The sequence below is a fragment of the Eschrichtius robustus genome, chromosome 10 (assembly GCF_028021215.1).
Source record: "Eschrichtius robustus isolate mEscRob2 chromosome 10, mEscRob2.pri, whole genome shotgun sequence".
Classification (NCBI taxonomy): domain Eukaryota; kingdom Metazoa; phylum Chordata; class Mammalia; order Artiodactyla; family Eschrichtiidae; genus Eschrichtius; species Eschrichtius robustus.
Genome location: NC_090833.1, coordinates 54237302 through 54257044, shown reverse-complemented (window position 1 = coordinate 54257044; position 19743 = coordinate 54237302). Strand labels below are relative to the sequence as shown.

At 35.0% G+C, this 19743-nt stretch overlaps 1 protein-coding gene across 5 annotated transcripts in view; it reads left to right on the top strand.

Moving 5' to 3' along the window:
- The window catches only part of RFX3 (regulatory factor X3), a 297517-nt gene that overhangs the window by 61641 nt on the left and 216133 nt on the right, over positions 1-19743 (top strand). The gene's annotated exons all lie outside the window — the stretch shown is intronic.

Below are 19743 nucleotides of genomic sequence, written 5' to 3'. Positions count from 1 at the left end.
AGACATTTTTATTCCTATGTTTTTTTCTCTAACCAGATTAACCATTTTTAACTGTACAGTACAACACGTTAACTATATGCCCATTGTTGTGCAACAGAACTCTAGAACTTTTTCAGCTTGCAAAACTGAAACTTTATACCTGTGAAGAATAATTCTCCTTTCTCCCCTCCCCTCAGCCTCTGGTAACCACCATTCCACTTTCTAGGACTTTTACTATTTTAGATATCTCGTAAACGTAGAATCATGCAGTGTTTGTGTTTTTGTGACTGTCTTATTTCGCTTAGCATAATGTCGTCAAGGTTTATCCATGTTGTAGAATATGACAGGACTGCCTTGTTTTTTAAGGCTGACTAATGTTCCATTGTACAGGCATACCTCATTTTATTGTGCTTTGCTTTATTGTGCTTCTCAGATATTGCTTTTTTTTTTTTTTTAACAAATTTGAAGGTTTGTGGCAACCCTGCATTAAACAAGTCTGTCGGTGCCATTTTTCCAACAGTATTTGCTCACTTCCTGTCTTTGCATCACATTTTGGTAATTCTCCCAATATTTCAAGCTTTTTCATTATTATTATATTTGTTACGGTGACTTATTTTCCTATTGCAAAAGGTTATGACTTGCTGAAGGCTCAGATGATGGTTAGCATTTTTTAGCAATGAAGTTTTTAATTGAGGTTTATGCATTTTTTTAGACATAATACTATTGCACAGTTAATAGACTGTAGTATACTGTAAATGTAACTTTTATATGCATTGGAAAACCAAAAATTCATGTGACCCACTTTGTTGCAATATTCGATTTATTAAGGTGGTCTGGAACCAAACCCTCAATACCTCCCAGGTATACCATTTATCCATTTATTTATTTATTTAAAATTTATTTTATTGAAGTATAGTTTTTTTCAGTTCTTTTTTATTGAAGTATAGTTGATTTATAATGTGTTAATTTCTGCTGTACAGCAAAGCGATTCAGTTATACATATATATTCTTTTTCATATTCCTTTCTATTATGGTTTATTACAAGATATTGAGTATGGTTCTCTGTGCTATACAGTAGGACCTTATTGTTTATTCATTCTATATATAATAGTTTGCATCTGCTAATCCCAAACTCCCAATCCATCCTATCCATTTATTTATTGATGGGCATTTAGGTTGCTTCCACTTCTTGGCTATTTTGAATAATGCTATATTGAACATGGGTGTACAAATATCTCTTCAAGATCCTGTTTTCAATTCTTTTGGATATATACCCAGAAGTGGGATTGCTGGATCATTTGGTAATTCTATTTTTAATTTTTTGAGCAACCTCCATACTACTCTTCATAACAACTGTATCATTTTACATTTCCACCAGCAGTGGACAAAGGTTCCAATTTCCCTGCATCCTCACCGACACTTGTTATTTTATGTTTTTTGTTTTGTTTTATAGTGGCCACCCTAACCACTTCTAGGTTATGTTAGGTCTTTATTTACTCCTAAATCACTTTCTAAAGAAACAGAATAGCTACTTTAGGAGATTTCCTATAGTTATTACAAATCTTCACGCTGCTCCCTGATCTCAAATACTAGAATACTAATTGGGGCTAGGGTTTTAAACATATTAGATTGAATGTGTAAAACTGGACATTTGAATTCCTTCATACTTTACCAGATATGATCCTCTTTAGTTTTGGAATTCATATGATACTACGTTAGACATCACCACCTTATAAGGCAACGATAAAATGCTTTTGTCACTACCTGTAGTTTCTAAAATGGTAAGCGTGCTTTAATGGCATCATCATAGTGGTGATTGCTGTCACTGGGTGGCTTGCCTGCTCTTGTTTCCAAGCAGTCCAAAAATGCCGTATATCTTCGGATGCGTTTCTTCAGTGTATACCTAATGTGCTTCTCTGACGCTCTCTGAACATGGTTTTCTCCATTTCACTTACCCTGTTGCATCTGCATGTGAATCTTTCTGTCATCCATTCTCCACAGATTTCTTGCCTAAGTGGGGTTGTGTTGCCAAAAACTTTGCTTCAGTGATGGTAGACCAGCTCTCTTCCAGTGCCCTATATTTGATGAGCTAGCCAATTTAATAGTAAGTACAGCTTATGGATGATGCTTATGATCATATTCAAAACAGAAGATATAATGCTCATAATCCATCTGCTCCTCACAGCTGAATAAATTTGGGCATTTTCTATTTTGTGGACATGTGGATTGATTGGGAGCTCAGCGTTGTTTCTAACTTGTCTTTGACTCTTCCAAATATTATACTTCAATGTTATAAGTTTGGGGGAAGAAAAGCCACTTTGAATTTGGGGGCAGATCTGTATTCAAGTCTTGACTCTGCCGCTTGGTTGACTACCTTAAGATATGTTTCTTATCCTCTCCGACTCAGAAGTCTCATATGTAAATTGCAGATAGTGATACGTAAACTTTTATTTTAAATGCTTCATTGATATAGTAAGCTTGTGTTTTTAGGAAGTTTTTTAACCAATTCTATCACGTTAGAATTTTCCTCTTACAAATAGTGAAGGTGAAGGGATTTTTAGACTGGTAATACTTTTATAACCCGTATCTGACAGGAGATCTCTTCTGATGAGTTTGGTTCTCATAGTTTGTCCATTAATTGAAAAAAGTCAGTTAATACAGATCATAAAAGATGATGCATACATCCCACTAACATTTTAATTCAAAGCATATAAACAGACTGTCTTTTGATTAGGGCCAAGGCCTTTCCTTATAGTATGAGTTTGCTGACTGGAGCAACAAGTCTTTCTTAAATCTATATTTATAACAAATCATTTCCAGTTTACATTTTGTTTCTCTAGATTAAAACTATAGAGAATTGAAAAGCAGTGGTTCTCAAAGTGTGGTTCCCAGACCAGCAGCATCAGTATCACATAGGAGTTTCTTAGCATGCAAATTCTTTGGTTTCACCCCAAACCTACTGAATCAAGCTAAGAAGGTGGGGCTCTGCAATCTGTTTTCACAAGGCCTCCATGCTAAAGTCTGACAGCCACTATTCTATATTTTATGATTTCCACCAGTTTTTATATTTCTCTTACCCTTGCCTATGTCAACAGCACTGTTCTGTAGTGACTTGCCTTTATCAAGTCTTTCAAAGCTTTTGACTTAGTTTTTAAAGATACATTAGCTTTTGTTTTTGCTTTCATTGTTTATCTAATATGTAATTAAATTTGTTAATTACAGTAACAATGAAACTCCCCTAATCAGCAAATACTACTGATTTGAGGAGAAGATATACTCAGCATTAGGGAGCAGAAGTGAGGGGCACACCAGAGAGTAGTCCACATGCCGTGAGTTTTCAGCACACCACGGGCATCTGTCCGTATGGTTGCAGAGGAAGTGGAGAGTGTGGGTTCAATTAGCAAGTTGGGTAAATGAGGTTGGTCAAGAGAGCTTCTCATATTTATTTTTCTGTGTAAGCTTACAAATTTCTCTGATCCTTACCTTTATAGCCCTTAATTCAGTACTTCTGTGTTAGACTTCTGTCTGTTGATCTGTAAGTAGTCTTCTTGCTTAGAACCTGGAGTTTGAAATGTGTTTTTGATAACTCATAAATCTCTTAGGTTGATGTGGAGAAAGCAGAGAACCCACCCAGCAGCTCAAATGGAAGATGTGTACCTATTTTCATTGACACTGAGCAGGAAACTGCATAGCAGCTAATACTTGAAGTAGAAAACAGATAGAAATGTTGTTTCCTAGCCTGAGACTGTAACTTTTGCTCCAGTTTTTAGTGCCTACTTTGATTTGGGAGAAAGCAGTCATGTGTGGGGACAGTTCAATTCAATACATCACGATGGCCATTCCTGCCGAAGTGCAGGTGAAATATTTGCCCACCATTGAGATACAAAAGGGGTTATGTAAGTCAGTCTGGAATCTGGCCTGCTGAACTGAAAACAGTGCCGTTTGGCAACATTCTGGATGGCGTTTTGATTGAGTGGCTTTTCTAACTGTATGTTTTAATTATTTTTATATTTTTAGCCACATTGCTGATTTCACAAAGAGAAAGGGGGTAAATAGCCTGTCTGTATCACCTCTGGATCGTATTGTTGCTGCAATAGTTGGGTCATAGTACTGCTATGAAACGTGATTAGAAAACTACCTAATACAAAGAAAATAACTATCGTATAACAATATCAGGATACTGTGACAGTGGTCCAGTAAAACAGCAGTACTAGTCCCACTGAAGTTCAGATGCAGATTTGATATTTGTTTAGTATTCATTCTTGAGTGACACAGTGACCCAGTCATTCCACTAACAAAACAATTGCTGCTATAAATCTGGTTAAAAAGAGAAGTGACTGTTGCTTAAGATAGACTGAAGTTTTGTTAAAGATAGGCTCTAAATCCACATATTTTATGTGCGTAGCATAAATTGTGAGTCTCTATTCAAATTCCACTTTGTTGTCTGGAGAAGGGTTTAATAAAAGCAATGAAACTTTAGTTTCATGCCAAACTAAAGTAAAAGGAGAACAAAAATTAACAGATAATAATTATCGAATAAGTTTTGAATGGTAACTGTAGACTAATGATGTAGAACTGTTACATCATTTTATTGTTACAAATATTCCTCTAGAATGTTATTATCTAAGTTTTATAGATGGGTAAAATGGATTAAGAAAACTGGTGCCTTGCCCAAGGCCATGAGCTAGGATTTGAACTGTGGCAAAGCCCAAGCTTTTAAATACTACTTTACACCTTAATATCCGGTGCTTTAATATTCCTGGCCTGCTTTCAAAAACTTCTCTCTTCCTGTCAATTCCAGAGATAACATTCAATAACTTGACAACAGTGACCTTTCTAAACAAATATAGAGTGTTACAGAACTAGGTGGCCCAAGATTATATTTTATTTTTCTGGCTCAAAATAAATTCCCTGCTCTTGGAATGATAAAGTCCAAAAAAGACCCTTCTGTGTCCCAGGACTTCATCAGGCCACATGGCCAGCTAGTGCCCTTTTTCATGAGCCAGTCACGAATACAGAGCCTTATGTCTTTATACTGTAATTTAGATTAGGGCCTAATGAAAGGGCAAGAAGCTGCTTTACTAAATGAGATCATTCTGGCCTTCCGAAATGGCAGTGCATTTGGTTAGAAAGAGTCTGAGGAATTAATGACAGAAAGGCAGTACTACTGTCTGGCCTGTTAAGTGGATATAAGCAAGGAGAAGGCTGATCCATAATTTAACAGACTCCCAAATTAGGCATCTTTTTTTCCATTGGGATTCAAGTAGGATTTTTTTCTAGTATTAGAAACCTTGTTCTTGATCAGTCAGAATCTGGGTGGAAATCTTTTTGACAGTCATAGACAAATATCTTTGGAAAATAAATTCTGTATTGGAAACATAAGTTATGTCATATGGAAGCATAAACATGATGCTTTTATGAGCTCAATTACATTTAGTAGATTTCAGATTTAGAGAGACCAGGTTACACAGGGTAGGCATAGAAATGTTTCAAAGATATATTAAAGCCAACTTGTAATTGACAGTAAAAATTTCAGTGACAGTCACTGGACGTGGAGTCAGGAGGCCTGTGTTTGAGACTTTTCCGTTACTCTGAAGGATCCTAAAGCAAGTGGTTTAAATTCTCTGTGAGTCTCAGTTTTCTCATTTGTAAAATGAGGCCAGAAGAATATTACCTGCCTTGTTTCATTACAGGGTTGTTCTGAGGACCAAGTGAGGGGGCATGTAACAAAGCTATGGCGATGTATAAATTTACGGTGGCATCTAGTACATAATGGGAAGTGTCCTCAGTTGTGAGTAGGGCAGGCCTGCATTTGGAATTGCTCTATTAGTAGTTTGGTGATTTGTGCCAAGTCACCACAATCTTGAACCTTATTTCTCTCACCAGTGTACAATAATAATCCATCTCACAGAGTTGTGAGTGTTACATTAGTTGTAGATGCTATTTTTAAGTTTTTATAAAATAGTGACCAACCAGGAATTATTATCTTGAACAGATTTCAGAAAGTTAGAAAAGAAATAGCCACAGGCTTCTTATCTGTTCCCAAATATCTTAGCAATATTAATAATCCAAAGAATATTAGAATGTTAGTGCTAGAAGGACCCTCGAAGGTCACCTATCTTATCCTCCTCATTTTAAGACAAAGGATTGCCTCCTAATCATATTTTTGTCATTTCTGCTGTGTATATGTGTTTGGATAACACTGTCACCAGTATCATCAATTGTAAAGGATGGCAACCATCACTCAATCTTGATAGATACAGATTTCTAAAAATGTAAAGCTAGAGAAGAATTCTGCTTGGAGGTAGTATTGTGTTATGAAAAGAACCTGGGCTTTGTTGTCCAAAGTTACGATGGAATCTTGATCCTGTCAATTACTAGTTTGGGAACAGTGGAAAATTTACTTAATGTTTGGTGTAGCGTAGCTCCTTAACTATATTATTTCTTTACCTATCACACAGGCCATGTCTGTGTCTATACCTTAGCCATTTCCACATGTGATTCTTGGATCTGAGATGAGTTTGCTTTTTATGCTGTTAACGGTTCTTGACCTTTTTCTTCCTTGTCTCCTACAAATACAATAGTGATTCCTTCAGATGGAAAGGGGGAATTGTAGCAAATCAGACTCTTGGAACTGTGGGTTAGGTGAAGTTAGAAAAGACTTCTCCTTAAGGCTGGTTTAGGAACTTAAACATGAAGCTATTATTTTTAAAACTATAATTCTGTTAGGCCATTTGTCAAATTTTTTCTTACGTGATTGAGTTTCAATTTATCTGTGTTGGCTTTGCTTATATTAGGGGTACATGTGTTTAAAAAATTCATTAGACAGCTAAATGGGCAGTGTTTTAATACGGAATTTTAAAATACTATTAAGTGTATTCCTGTGAGAAGACCTCTTCAAAAGAAATAACAAGAAAATAATGTTTTATCACTGAAAACTCAGTAAGAGCAAATGTAGAGAATGTTTATGTTTATAATTAAGAATAATGACCTTTGAAAACTTTTAAGAACATACTGTTAAGAGATTGCATAGTTTATATATTGATGCTAATAAGCTTGGGGTTTTTTTCACTTATTAAGAGTATTCTTTTCATTCTTATTTGATATCCAGGAAATATACAAGTTGATCCTTAAATTTGGAAAAAGAAAATTCAAAACCAATTAGCTGTTCAATTCTAGATTCTAATGGACTAGGTTGAAAAATGGAACATTGGTAGATAAAGACAACATTATACAACATAGAAGCTGGTGATTCAGTGTGAATTTTCTGTCATTTATCAGCATTTTAACTTTGGAACGTGTTTTTCTTTCTTTCCTTTTGTTAATTAAATAAATGGCTAAAATTTCTCCTTTGATCATCTTAATGTAATTTCATTGCAACCACTAATCTGTGGGGTTTCAGTTGAATTTTTTTAATATGAGTTTATGTAGAGAGGCTTTATATCTTTCTAAATTTTGGCTACGCTAATTAGAGAATGGATATTACAAAAAATTGGCAGTCAGTTTTTTGAAATATTAAAATGAATTGGTTAAGAAAAGGGATACAAATGTTTAGTGTTACATTTTTCAGCTTGTTTTTACATTGTCCTTCAGAATGTTTAATATTTTGTAATGAGATTTCTTCTTGCAAAAAGAAAACAATCGGGCAAAAATATGAGAAGTGTTTTCAGTTGTCCAAGGCTAATGTTGACTTAAATAGGTCTAGGTCTTCATGGTTGACAGCTGCAGATAATTAGCTTTTCTTTCTTAACAAAGAAAGCAAATGGAGCTGCGAGACATTCATTGCCTTTTCTGTCATCATCATAATAATGTATGTATTTAACTTCTGCAGTTCCTTAAATTGATTTAGTGCTAAGCTGCCTACATTACATACAATAGGAGTGACAAGTGAAAGCTGCGGCACATATTTGCGTGGCAAAAGGGAGCAGTGATTGACAGCAAAGTTCCTCTCTACAAGAATTAGCAGTGTTTTGGAGCTCAGAAAGGGCCAGATACACAATTCTTAAAACTGTAGAGCAGATTCACGAAGTGAATTTTAAGAAGTGATTGCCACTTGGTATATTTGAGTGTCTCTGTTCTTGGCTCTGGGTGAGGGGCACAGACGGACAGAATCTCACCTGACTGCCGAATGTGAGGAAGTTTTTTTTAAGCATATTAGTATTTGTAATTTAAGATCGATACTTCCAAATTATAGATCAAATTGTGACTGTATTCAGTAACTGAAAATTTCCTTCAACTCTAACTGATTCACCTTATTTGAAGAAGTCAAATAATACATCTATTCAAATGAGGATTTTAAGACTGTAAATCAAGCTGTTCTTCAGTGAAAATATCCATTTTCACATGTTTCTAAAACTTGAGGGATCATTTTTGGAAAGGTAATTGTGTAACGCTTTGTGATTTCTTTTGACCAGAGAGTGGCTAAGTGTGATCATCTTTCAAAAGTACTCAAAATATCCTGCAGTTCCTTTGTTTGTTCGACAGAAGCCCAGAAGCTGTGGTTGAAAAGACAGTTGGTGATTGCTGTTGAATAATGGTCTGTGAGGAGCCTAGAATACTGGGCTTCATACAATACCATGGAAATGCTTTTTGTTTTGGTGGCAACACCTTGTATGCCTGTGGGGTGGAGGGGAGCCCTACATGTCTTTGTACATTGGCAGCCTCTACTGGCCATTGCAAAGTGTAGCATTGACCTCTGTTCTTTCCACTTCGGGTTGCATATGGTTTTATTTGAGCTCAGCTCTCACTTTTTTGTTAATCCCTTTTAAAAACTAGTTTATCTGTTGGATCTCGAGTTATAGTTATTTTAAGAGCTACTAGTCCAATATTGTTGTCTGTAAACTAATATAAAGAATGGAAATTTTTAGAATTTTGGGAGAAGTTATGAATATAACCCTGCCCTGAGAAATACTTCCATCTAAGAAGTAAGATAGATTTTAAAATACTTTCTCAGTTGCACGCCTTTGATTAGGGATTTACTTGTTACTGGCAAATAAGTCTGATCCCCTGAAAGAAAGCCTTGACTCAGTGATAGATTTAATTAAACACATGTTCATTTGTTCTTTAGTTTTAGGTGTACCAACTATTTTAGAGGTTTACAGAAAGTGGGTGTAAACTCTTACTGGGCTTTATGATTGTAGGTACCTCTGGGGATTGGTGGAGGGTCTAGACTGTTAAGTATAGACAGTTACAAATATCTGTAAATAAAGTATCCAATTGCAGTAAACCCTGGGTTATTCTGGTTTTAGCAGTAAAGACTTAAATTTTGTCTGACCTAATATCTTTGTGTTTGGGGAATAATTTGACCACAGTAGGTGATCTCCTCAACAAAACAGATCTGTTTATTGATATTTCAGTTTTATGAGTGGCTCTACTGGTCTCCTAATTATTTATTTTTTTTGAAAGACATTCTTTATATGCTCTTTTTTTTAATTTTTATAAATTTATTTTATTTATTTATTTTTGGTTGTGTTGGGTCTTCGTTATTGCGCACAGGCATCCTCTAATTGCGGCGAGCAGGGGCTACTCTTCATTGCGGTACACCAGCTTCTCATTGTGGTGGCTTCTCTTGTTGCGGAGCACGGGCTCTAGGCATGTGGGCTTCAGTAGTTGCAGCACACGGGCTCAGTAGTTGTGGCTCGCGGGCTCTAGAGCACAGGCTCAGTAGTAGTGGTGCACGGGCTTAGTTGCTCTGCGGCATTTGGTATCTTCCCGGACCAGGGCTCAAACCCGTGTCCCCTGCATTGGCAGGCGGATTCTCAACCACTGCGCCACCAAGGAAGCCCGCTCCTAGTTATTTTTGAGTCTCTTGGCATTTTCTTTCTTTCTTTTTTTCTTTTTTTTTAAAGATTTATTGATTGATTGATTGCTATGTTGGGTCTTCGTTTCTGTGCTAGGGCTTTCTCTAGTTGTGGCAAGCGGGGGCCACTCTTCATTGCGGTGCGCGGTCCTCTCACTATTGTGGCCTCTCTTGTTGCGGAGCACAGGCTCCAGACGCGCAGGCTCAGTAGTTGTGGCTCACGGGCCTAGTTGCTCCGTGGCATGTGGGATCTTCCCAGACCAGGGCTCGAACCCGTGTCCCCTGCATTAGCAGGCAGATTCTCAACCACTGCGCCACCAGGGAAGCCCCCTCTTGGCATTTTCAAATAAGACACCTTGTTGAACCTTTTTATATAGTCTCATAGATACTGACTTTCATTCCTATTGCTCCCACTTATTCCTGGATTATTACAGTAGAGTACTAGTTGATCTCCTTGCTTCCATGTTCTTTGCCTTCTAATTCAACTGATACATCATGGGCATATGTATTTGACTAAAATACTGCTTTTATCACATCCTGCTTTAAAAAAAAATGATTTAGTGTTTTCCTTAGAAAAAGAGCTCAATAGTATAGAGAACAGAGCAAGAAAGGAGCACTGGGCTAGGAGTAGGAAGATCTCGGTTTTTTGTTTTTGTTTTTTTCCTCCTCGTCTCTTGCTGTAGTACCTTAAGCATAAAAATATACCTTCCTAAGCCTCTGTTTCCCCATTCTATAAAATCATTTGTTGTGAAGATTGGTTGAGATAATGTATGTGAAATTGCCATGAGCTCTGTACAACTCTATTACTTTCATTGCTACAGAGTAAAAAGACCAAATTCCTAAGACTGGAATTTCTTTCCAAACAGCTCCATTTCTGTACTGTGCCTGACATATAACAGGTACTCAATAAATGTTACTTGGGTAAATGAATCCTATCTTTCCAACCTTATCTTCTACTTCTCTCTAATCTTCCAATTCAGGTAAGTAGTCTCTACTTTCTCCATCGAAAATGTTGTTCACATAGTCACATCTGTGTCAGCCTCATGTTCACTCATCTTTTTCAAACCCATTTTTCAGGAATGATCAAGTCCCTCATACCTCATTCTAGTCCATGTTTGCTTTCTTTTCTACCCTAGCAGTCTTCCTTTCTTTATCACTCATCACTCTATTTTGGCATATATATTATCTTGTATTATTACTAAAAGTGTCCTGTATGTATGCCTTCTCTTCCCAGTGTACTATAAGCTCCTGCAATACAGGAATGTTAGCTTTGATTTTGTAGTTACTCTTTCAGGATATTTTAACGTGACTCGTAATATATTCAAATTGATATATCAATAAGTATTGGTTTATATTGTATTTGCCAGGAGATAAAGTTTAGGACTGGCAGGATTGGCAGGTTGTTAGAAGTGAGGTACTAAGATGCTGGCAGACCACTGATACTCTGATTTATAGAGTAAAGACTTCAGATTGTAAGGGCTTTGGGAAGGTTCCCCTATGGGGCACATAATGACCTACATGTTATTAGTTAGAGTCTTCTATTTTAATAAAGTGTCCTTTAAAATATAGATGTCTTGGGGCTTCCCTGGTGGTGCAGTGGTTGAGAATCCACCTGCCAATGCAGGGGATACGGGTTTGATCCCTGGTCCGGGAAGATCCCACATGCCGTGGAGCAACTAAGCCTGTGCACCACAACTACTGAGCCCATGCTCTAGAGCCCGTGAGCCACAACTACTGAGCCTGCGTGCCGCAACTACTGAAGCCCGCGCACCTAGAGCCCATGCTCTGCAACAAGAGAAGCCACCACAACTAGAGAAAGCCACGTACAGCAACGAAGACCCAACACAGCCAAAAATAAATAAATAAATTTATTTTTAAAAATATATAGATGTCTTAGTTAGTAAGCAGGTCCTCATGTACTTATATAGTTTCTTTGCAAATATAAATGAAGTGAAAAAAGGCATAGAAATCATAGGGATGATACAGTGACTGACTTTTCCACTGATAACCTTTTGGGGTTTTTTTTAGCATTTGCATTTTTACTTATTCAAATCAAACAAATTGCATTTATTTCTTGGATAGGTAAGTTACTGTATGTCTTCAGTATATATTTGATTGCTTTTATCTTAATTGGTTTTATTGAGGCATAATTTACCTCAATACAATTTGATGTACAATTTGATGAGTTTTGACAAACTCAGTTTTTTAGTGTACAATTTGATGAGTTTTGACAAATGTGTATGGGGATGTACCACTATCACATCAATATGTAGAACTTTTACATCACCCCAAAAAGCTTGTTCATGACCTTTTACAGTCAATCTTTTACCTCGTCCTCAGGCTCCTGGCAACCATACCTCTGCTCAATGTCATTATTGTCTTGTCTTTTCTAGAATGGAATCATACAGCATGTAGTTTTTGTACCTGTTTTTTTTTTTTTTTTTTAGATTGTACTTGTATCATGTAGTTTGTTCCTTTTTATTGCTGAGACGTAGTTCATTGTATGGCTATGCCACAATTTGTTTATTCTGTTTACTAGTTGATGGGTATTTGGAGTGTTTCTAGTTTTTGGCTATCATGAATAAAGCTATTATGTACGTTTGGTACAGGTATTTGTATTAGCATATGTTTTTATTTCACTTGGGTAAATGAGTAGGAGAAAGATTGCTGAGTCATATGATAAGGAAATACTTTAACGTTGTAAGTAACCACCAAACTATTTTCTAAACGTACCATTTTGCACCTCCACTGGTAATGCATGAGTTCCAGTTGCCCTGCATCCTTGATAACACATAATATTGACGGTGTTTTTTTTTTTTTTTTTTTTTTTTTTTTTTTTTTTTTTTGACGGTGTTTTTAATTTTAGCTCTAGTTCCAGTGAGTATGTAGTAGTAATTTATTGTAGTTTTAATTTGTATTGCACTAGAATGACTAATGATGTTGAGCATCTTTGCATATGCTTATTGGTCATTTGCATATCCTCTTTTGTAAAGTGTCCAGACCGTTTACCTACTTCTAAAAAATCATGTTTTTTGTCTCCTTATTGAGTTCTTTTTAGATATTTACATATTTTGGATACAAACCCTTTATCAAAAATATGTTTTGCAAATTTTCCCCCTCACACTGATGTGCTTGCATATTCATTTTCTTAAGGGTGTCTTTTCAAAGAACAAAGGTCTTATTTCGATGAAGTTAATTTATCATTTGTTTTCTTTGGGCTTTTTGTGGAGTATTAAAATTTTTGTCTAACCTAATGTCATTTAATTTGTCTGTTTTCTTCTAGGAGTTTATAATCTTCTCTTTAGGTTGTTGATACATTTTGAGTTAATTTTTACATATGGTGTAAAGTAAGTTTCATATCTTTCCATATGAGTATCCAATTTTTTCAGCACCATTTGTTGAAAAGACTAATTTTTTCATTGAATTACCTTGGCATCTTTATTGAAAATCAATTGATGATATTTGTGTGGGTGTATTTGAATTCGAATTTTTTTATTATTATCTTTATGTCAGTACCTTATGTTCTTGTTTACTGTAGCTTCATAGTCTTAAAATTAGGTAGTATATGATTCCTCTCATTTTGTCTTGTGTTTCAAAATTGTTCTGGATATTTTAGGTCCTTTGAATTTGCATATAAATTTTAGAATTAGCTTGTCAAATTCCACCAAAAAATTCCTGGGATTTTGATTGGAATTGTATTAACTCTATAGATTGATTTCAGGAAAATTAATATCTTAACCATATTGGGTATTATGATCCATGGACATGACATATCTCTGTTTATTTAGGTCTTCTTTAATTTCTCTTACCAGTGTTTTTTAGTTTTCAATGTATAATTCTTGCATATCTTTTTTTCTTAAGTTTCTCTCTAGGTGTATCATATGTTTGATACTTTTATACTAGCATTGCTAGTACTGAAGTATAATATGGCTGGTATTGAAATATATTTGACTTTTTATGTATTGACCATATAGCCTTATAATGTTACTAAATGTACTTATTATTCCTAATCGCCTTTAAAAAAAATCTTTAGGATTTTCTGCATAAACCATCATGTTGTTGGCAAATACAGTTTTACTCCTACCTTTCCAATTTGTCTGCCTTTTATTAACACATTATTGACTGGGGGATTTTTGCAGAAACTAATGCCTGTGGCCAGAGATTTGTTATGTAAGTGAATATTGAAATGTCTCCGGTCAATAACGTTCAGGTAACAAAAGACGTATTGAGATGTCTCTGGTCAATAAGTTGTTAATCTTTTGGCTTATTGCATTGATTAGAACCTACAATGTTGAATGGAAATGGCAAGGGAAAATATCCTCGTCCTCTTCCTGATCTTAGAAAGAGAATGTTTTGTCTTTGACCATTAAATATGCTGTTAGCTATAGGTTCTTTTTAGATGCCCTTTATCACCTTGAGGAAGTTCCCTTCTATTCCCAGTTTGCAGAGAGTTTTTACGTATGAGTGAAGGTTAAATTGAGGTGATTTTATGCTTTTTCTCTTTTAGCCTGTTAATCTGGTAAATTACACTGATTGATACTGTAATATGAAGCAACTTTTGAATTCTGGGATAAGTTCCATTTTATCATGATTTATTACACTTTTTATATGTTACTGGTTTGATTTGTCAGGATTTTGTTACATTCTTCTGTCTGTTTTCTTGAATATTGGTAGTGGTTAAATTTTCTTGTAATATTTTGGTCATTTTTTTAAAAAACTGGAGTAATGCTGGCCTCATAAAATAAGTTGGTGAACGTTTCCCCCCTTTTATTTTTGGAAATAGTAATAAACACCAATTGATTTATGAATTGGGTGATACGAAAGGTCACTTATGTTACTCTAACAACCTATTTATTGTCCCTGAAATAAGAAATATTTTAATATATGCTATAGGGCATGTTCTTCCTTTCAGATATTCTCCAAATGGTTATTTGTACCTAAAACCAAAATAAAACACAAAATAAGATAGCTTCTGTGGGTATGTTAATGCAGGTATTTGTAAAATTTGATATGCAAAATAAAAACGTAGTGAATTTAATTTCAATAACCATAAATATATGATAGTATATTTCATAGAGATGTTAATACTTGCATTTTTTGTTGTTGTTTCATTGAAAACATTTTGTAAAGTCTTTTGTACATTCTCATTAAGTCACACTTTATATATACTTCAACTTCTTAAGACTTGTCAGTGATAATTGTTACATTGCAGTGAATTTGTGAAAAAACTTTGATCTAGCATTATATTGTTCTAACTGTACTTCTTCCTAGCAAGAACCTATTCCTTGAAAGGGCAGTAGTTCTATTTTATCTTTTTAGATGAGAAGACTGGTAGAATGTATTCCAATTGCTTAGTCATCGATTTGACTTGACCTTATTGGATGGATGGCTTTTTACATGTTGGTGTTAAAATCATTCTGCCTTCATCTAAAGCACATTCTATGAACTTTAGAATGAAGATGACAAATGCAGTTTTACTGACTAACACAGTATCTTTTAAAATTGTTTTGGAGGATTGGGAAATTGGATTAAATGAATAAAAATGATGAACTATATTGTTTAATAAAGAAACACAAAACAATTTATGTTTTCATGTGATGAAAACAGTTTGTTGCTCTCTTATGTACTTTCAAGAGTATTAAAAATTTAACATTGCTACAAGGTTTAAAAACATTTGCTACTTATATTTGCTATCTAGCTTAGACTGTAAATCCCCTGAGGAGAAACCCTATGCTCTGTAAATCATCTAGCATATTCTTGCCTTTATAAATGTCATATAACATTTATTAGAATGATGAGATTTCAAAACTACCTGAAAAGTTTAAATTATATGAAACAGAATTTCCTAAGGTGCTTAAATAGATCCTTTTCCATTTTTCCTCTTACAACCGTCATGAACTTGAAATTTTTCTCCTGTGTAAATTTGCTAAATGCTTACTTTGCAGTAAATACCACCTACATAATGACATAAGATATAAGAATCAATAGCTATAACTAAATTATTAAGCATATTGTTGATATTTCGCATGATTATATTTTATGAAGTATTCACCCCGTGAGTTGCATTTACACTTATTTACTGTATAGAATGACATAAAAAGCCACGTTACAAACTACTCTGTTAAAGGCAGCTGTGGTATTACTACTATACCGTATATTTTAAGTGAGTATTAGTGAAAGAAAGAAAATAAGAAAGAAATAGTGAATCTCAAGGATGTTATAACTCACTGGGAAAAGTTGTATTTTGTAGATTATAATAACCTGTGATTTTACAAGAAAAATATTTTTCTGTGGGAACATTAAATATGTCAAAGTGAGAATATAAAGAAGCATTGGTAGGCGTGTGTAGTTCTCTATTGTACATACAGTAAAATATGTTGCTATTAGGAAATTGATTGGTTAAGTGGTCATCTAAGTATCATTCTTTCTCACTGTAGAAACAGAGGTATGTGTACTTGGAATGGCAAGAAAATAGCAGTGTTTTGGAGCTTTTTTGATAGTGGACATGTGTAGCTTATAACTAACTGCTGTCATGTCTTAATGTAATTAGTGATATTGTTTGAAGGGCTTTTTTAGCCCCTAATATTCCTCTCAAGCCTGGGAGGATGAGAGGTAATGTACTAGCTCTGAGATTCTGTGAAATCCCACCTCAGTTTAGGTGTACAAATAATGAGATGACTAAGTGATATGAATAAACAAGTTTATAAGTTTCAAGTTTAATGTTACGAAAAGTAAAACTGAACATTAAATGTTATATTGTTGTTTTTTAAATGTTGATTTATCTTACTTATGAGTGTGTAAGATAGAGGAAAGCTTGGCAAGTATCAGGACAATAGTCGTTTCATCGAACAAGGACTTTTTCCTAACCATAATGTTAAAATTATTATGTGACGTTGTTAATATTAGGTTATTTCATTTCATGCATGGGTGGATTGAGGTGCAAGAGTTTATTTAGCATAAATTGTTGAGGTGCTCACTTAATGTGTCTCAATATAAAAAAAATTGGCATTTTAGTATAATAGAATTTAATTTTAGGGTCCAGACAGATTTAGTGTCTTTTCTAAGTACCTGATATGTAACTTTTAGATTTTCTCAGTCCTTGCCTTCCACTGTTCAGTTTTTCACAGACCCTTTGACAAAGCTAATGACTGTGCATTCGTATCTAAAGTTGGGTTGTAAGCCAGGAACCTGAGAGAAGGCAAGAGGAAGATCCTAGACCAAGGTCCTTTGATATATATAACCATCTTTTGAAATTGAGAACTTGTTATCATAGTTTTCCCTCATCATGTCACTACCTAGTTATTTGAAATCGTTCTTCTTGTTTATAAAAGGAACACATTTTATAAAGAGGAAAGGAGCTAGTGCCCATATCTCATTACCCATAGATAATATATTTACCTTCCTTAGGTAATCATATTTAAAAATAAAATTGTATTAGAGTCAGTATTGAAGATGCCCTCCTTTAAATTCCACCTTTTATTGAAGGATACCTTATTCTGAATAGAATGGGTGAGAAGATAGTAGGATGAGATGCTGGATAATTAAGTAGGGGCTGAAATGATACTTGTTGAGAAGGTTCAGAGGGGAAGGAGTCCCTGTCAAATTACTGGAGCACAGACCAAATGGAAGAACAAACAGTTGACCGTCATGAACATGTCTGTGGAAATGTAAGGTTATATATAGAGTATTGTTAACCATGTTATATATTATTTCTATATATCATTTATAACTTTTAAAATATATTTTGATTCTGGTTGCTTTTTAGTTAGCTTTCTGCATTCAAATGAAAAACAATGTCTTCACAATAGAGGAACGCCCAATAAGGCTGCCAATTTTGTTTTTAAGTTCTTTATTCTCAAAATTTAATCAGTAGGATCTTGTCCTGGAACTTCCCAGGTGTGTTTTCCACTTTTCACAGATGTGATTAGAGTAGAAATCATTCCTATTTATCTGAATGAGAACCCTTTGGTAAAATTCCTTTGATTCTAAGATAACTAGATGAAATGTGTTGCATAAATCATGTCACAGCAAACAGTTGTCACCTGGCTCTAGAGCTTGATGAAATTTTGCAATGTTGGCTCATTGCCTGTAGGGTTCAGTTATAGTTCTATGGAAAGTCTGTTTGTACAGATGAAGCAGTTCTTGGTAATGCAAGATTCATCTCTCAAGTGGTAGGGCCTGTATGAGTTTATTACAGAGATCCCTACTCTGAGCTGCCAAGACATACTCAGCAAAGCTTTGTTTTAATTTCTCATTGCTCTCCCTTTGGCACACTTATAAGAAAATGGAACAGACCCTCAGCTTGGTGAAACCCTTAGTATTTATGTAGTTCATTATCTACACAGTGCAGGAATGTTTTCAGTAAAATTTCCAGAAGATAGTCAAAAAATTTGGGCTTTAAGATACTGCTTTTATTTGCAGCTATGGACTCCCTGTCAAACCTAGTCTTCAGTTTCATCTTTTACCAAGAGTTCTACATTCCTCTTTACTTATTGGCAGTTTAGTCTGATACCTAGCCTTTTCTAACAGAATGATAAAGATCTACTCAGTATGTGCAGAAAAAGGGTGATGAACCCATGCTTTTTGACTCCAGAATAAACTATAGCTACAGGGCTGTATACTTTACACTGGGCCAAACTTTCTTCCTAAAAACCCCATTAGATTTTGCCATTCCCAGACTTTAAAACTTCTGTCACTTGTTAAGTTTTTTCATGTCTTTGGATGTCAAACAGATGCATGCACACTTTTAAAAAATTCTTTTGTTTCCATTTCCCACCTTCATTACATTCCCTCTCCGTAGGTAACTACTGTCATATTTTTTTTCTGAATCTTTTTATTTGTATAAACATGTAGCTTTATTTTGTGTGCATACAATACTCAATGTGCATGTATTTTAATTTTGCATTGCTGGTATTATGCTCTAGACATTACTTAGTTTGCCCTCAGCACTATTTTAAAGATCTGTACATTTTACTGGGTATACATCTTGATTTCTTTTAATTGCTGCCATAGTATTCTGTAGAGAGAATTTGCTTCTTTTTATTTATCCTATGTGTTGGACACCTATATCACAAGGCCTTTTTATAACTGACTTTATATTTTCAGACTACCTCTTGCACTCCATGCAACTTAAATCCCTGCTACTTGAAGTTAATCACTCTTGTATGAAAACAAGGTATTTTTTATATTACCCTACCTTTGCACATACTTCTAGTCTTTAACGGACTACTTCCTCGCCTCAAGACTCAACTCAGATATCATTTCCTTGATGAAGACTTTAACAGCTATTTCATACTTGAGCTAGTTGCTCTGTACTCTGCTCACACAGCATTTACTTTTATCTTGGTATATAGAAGTCTATTTTTCTTCCCCAAAGTCTGTTTTTTTCCTCTGGATTCCTTAAAGACAGGGATAAGCTCTTAGGTCTCTTTGTATCCTTTGCTCTAGTTTGGTGACTTGCCTGTATTTGGCAAGCAGTAAAACATTAATTGAATGCATGAAATGTCTGCGGTGAAATACTGGCAATATAAGTACAAGTGATCCTCGTACATAAGAAAGGGTTGGAACCCAAATAGAAAAGTAATATAAAAGAGGAGCATACAGGAGGCTGAATCCTAAGATGTTTTGAGGCCTGTAAAGATGCTAAGGACCACAACATATTCTGTTCAGATCGTGAAGGAAAACAAGAAAAAGGAGAAACTATTGCTTGGGTCAGATGGTGTGTAATAATACTAGATGTTGCAGTTAAGGCAGAGCTGTGGTACTCCCGGGTTGGTTTCAACTTCTCTATCAAAAGGAAATGATATTCAGGTTCAGTAAAGGAGACTAATGATGGTAGCAAGGGATTTAAAGTTTAAGGAAGGTGAGACAGTGATAAGAAAGCACTCAATGCTCTCAACTAGTTCATGTTCTGAGATTAAATGACTTGCATAAATGAATGGTTTGGTGTTCTTTGAGCAATTTAT